The 3,330-nt window shown below is 44.9% G+C and overlaps 2 non-coding genes across 2 annotated transcripts; one reads left to right on the top strand and one right to left on the bottom strand.

Annotated features, from left to right (window-relative positions):
• Positions 1–2,377: 2,377 nt before the first annotated feature.
• On the bottom strand, positions 2,378–2,452 carry Trnas-cga (transfer RNA serine (anticodon CGA)). Its single transcript has one exon. It is a non-coding gene; the product is annotated as a tRNA-Ser (tRNA).
• Positions 2,453–2,752: 300 nt separating this feature from the next.
• Trnas-cga (transfer RNA serine (anticodon CGA)) lies at positions 2,753–2,827 on the top strand. The gene has a single exon. It is a non-coding gene; the product is annotated as a tRNA-Ser (tRNA).
• The last annotated feature ends 503 nt before the right edge of the window (positions 2,828–3,330 follow it).

The following is a 3,330-nucleotide window of genomic DNA, read 5'->3' as shown; positions in this document are numbered from 1 at the left end:
CAAACAGAACACAGCATGTTGTTATCAATGGAGAGACGTCTACAGACGTTAAGGTAACCTCTGGCGTGCCACAGGGGAGTGTTATGGGACCATTGCTTTTCACAATATATATAAATGACCTAGTAGATAGTGTCGGAAGTTCCATGCGGCTTTTCGCGGATGATGCTGTAGTATACAGAGAAGTTGCAGCATTAGAAAATTGTAGCGAAATGCAGGAAGATCTGCAGCGGATAGGCACTTGGTGCAGGGAGTGGCAACTGTCCCTTAACATAGACAAATGTAATGTATTGCGAATACATAGAAAGAAGGATCCTTTATTGTATGATTATATGATAGCGGAACAAACACTGGTAGCAGTTACTTCTGTAAAATATCTGGGAGTATGCGTGCGGAACGATTTGAAGTGGAATGATCATATAAAATTAATTGTTGGTAAGGCGGGTACCAGGTTGAGATTCATTAGGAGAGTGCTTAGAAAATGTAGTCCAGCAACAAAGGAGGTGGCTTACAAAACACTCGTTCGACCTATACTTGAGTATTGCTCATCAGTGTGGGATCCGTACCAGATCGGGTTGACGGAGGAGATAGAGAAGATCCAAAGAAGAGCGGCGCGTTTCGTCACAGGGTTATTTGGTAACCGTGATAGCGTTACGGAGATGTTTAATAAACTCAAGTGGCAGACTCTGCGAGAGAGGCGCTCTGCATCGCGGTGTAGCTTGCTCGCCAGGTTTCGAGAGGGTGCGTTTCTGGATGAGGTATCGAGTATATTGCTTCCCCCTACTTATACCTCCCGAGGAGATCACGAATGTAAAATTAGAGAGATTAGAGCGCGCACGGAGGCTTTCAGACAGTCGTTCTTCCCGCGAACCATAAGCGACTGGAACAGGAAAGGGAGGTAATGACAGTGGCACGTAAAGTGCCCTCCGCCACACACCGTTGGGTGGCTTGCGGAGTATGAATGTAGATGTAGATGTAGATGTACTTTAATTGTGTTAACCGATTATCGGCTTACAAGGCCATCTTCAGACATTTACTGAGTCTTATCACCAAAGAAGTTACAATGTTTGCAAACGAATTTGGAAGAGAAGTAACACGTCTAGACTGAAGCAGAAACATACAGTAAGTACCATCTTTGACAGTGTGGTGCTAATGTAACGAAAAAATAAAAACGTGCACAGTAAATAAATAAAAATTGAGTAGAGAGTTTTTTATTTCCTGTTCAATTTTTTGCTTTTTCATTGCATTACCACCACACTGTCAAAGATGTTACTCACTGTATGCATTAAGACACGAAGAAATAGCTCCCATGGTACTTTAGGGAGCTGTAGGGGGTGAAAATATTGACTAGATGTTTTGAAAAAAATGGCTCTGAGCACTATGCGACTTAACTTCTGAGGTCATCAGTCGCCTAGAACTTAGAACTAATTAAACCTAACTAACCTAAGAACATCACACACATCCATGCCCGAGGCAGGATTCGAACCTGCGACCGTAGCGGTCACGCGGTTCCAGACTGAAGCGCCTTTAACCGCACGGCCACACCGGCCGGCAGATGTTTTGAATGTCACTTTTGTTCTACTCATTGAACGTATTATGACAGTCTTATTTACTGTCATATTCCTTGCTACAGTTGTGTACCCAATTTGAAGATGACTTTCTCCATAATGCGATTCACCACTACGTGTTACTTTCGTTTGAAATTTATACCGCAGCAGGTGATCGGGGCGAGGCACACCCGCCCGTGCGTTGTCAGCACTCGAAGACAAAGCAGAGAATATTCCCCCTTATCAAGTCCCCTCTACACTTGAGTTTACACCCAGTTTCACCCTAGGTGACTGGCCATTTTTTCGTGTGCATACTGTAATTCCTCTAGTATATTTTTGGTTTCACGAAGGAGTCAGGTACAGCCTGTAATTGCAAATGGTAAGTATTTATTCTTTGCCGGTTTGTGATGTACGTAAGTTACTCTTCTTCAGAAACTATATGAATTGTTAACACCTGTCACAAATGGAACTGCATGAAACCGGTGATGAATAAACATTTACTATTCGCCACTGTTGGCTGTATCTGACTTTTTAATCGAATAAAATTGCTATGCAGATACTGACAACGATGAGCCATGTTTAAGATACTAAAATTCTCCGATAGAGGGAAGAAGAATTTTAAATTGCTGCGCGCCGGTTTGAGACCACTTAGATTTCGAGGGATGTATTCACGGGAGCCGAGTGTAAGCGCTTACTGGAATAATCGTTGTGGTAGCAAGGGCCAACGATGGGATTCGCCACTAGCATAATTTCACACCACACTGCCACCGTGTTTGCGAGTGAATAAAATAATATGAAATGTTGATATGAAACTTCCTGGCAGATTAAAACTGTGTGCCCGACCGAGACTCGAACTCGGGACCTTTGCCTTTCGCGGGCAAGTGCTCTACCAACTGAGCTACCGAGGCACGACTCACGACCGGCACTCACAGCTTTACTTCTGCCAGTACCTCGTCCCGAGTTCGAGTCTCGGTCGGGCACACAGTTTTAATCTGCCAGGAAGTTTCATATCAGCGCACACTCCGCTGCAGAGTGAAAATCTCATTCTGGAAACATCCCCCAGGCTGTGGCTAAGCCATGTCTCCGCAATATCCTTTCTTTCAGGAGTGCTAGTTCTGCAAGGTTCGCAGGAGAGCTTCTGTAAAGTTTGGAAGGTAGGAGACGAGGTACTGGCAGAAGTAAAGCTGTGAGTGCCGGGCGTGAGTCGTGCCTCGGTAGCTCAGTTGGTAGAGCACTTGCCCGCGAAAGGCAAAGGTCCCGAGTTCGAGTCTCGGTCGGGCACACAGTTTTAATCTGCCAGGAAGTTTCATATCAGCGCACACTCCGCTGCAGAGTGAAAATCTCATTCGGGAATATGAAATGTTGCTGATCACTTTTTAATAAACTAAAAGAAAGAATAGAGGCCCGCATTTCGTGGTCGCGCGGTAGCGTTCTCGCTTCCCACGCCCGGGTTCCCGGGTTCGATTCCCGGCGGGGTCAGGGATTTTCTCTGCCTTGTGATGGCTGGGTGTTGTGTGATGTCCTTAGGTTAGTTAGATTTAAGTAGTTCTAAGTTCTAGGGGACTGATGACCATAGATGTTAAGTCCCATAGTGCTCAGAGCCATTTGAACCATTTGAAAGAATAGAGTGCGCCTGTCTGATTGAGTCCAGTCCACCTTAAATTCAGGTCACCTGTCAATAACAGTCTTTTAAAGGTACGCAATACACCAGCGCTTCAAATAATACACCAATAGCCACAATAACCAGACAATTTATGGAATAACAGATACAGACATACAGTCATGC

Source organism: Schistocerca nitens, chromosome 9 (assembly GCF_023898315.1).
Source record: "Schistocerca nitens isolate TAMUIC-IGC-003100 chromosome 9, iqSchNite1.1, whole genome shotgun sequence".
NCBI classification, from domain to species: Eukaryota; Metazoa; Arthropoda; class Insecta; order Orthoptera; family Acrididae; genus Schistocerca; species Schistocerca nitens.
This window is presented reverse-complemented; position numbering and strand designations above follow the sequence as displayed.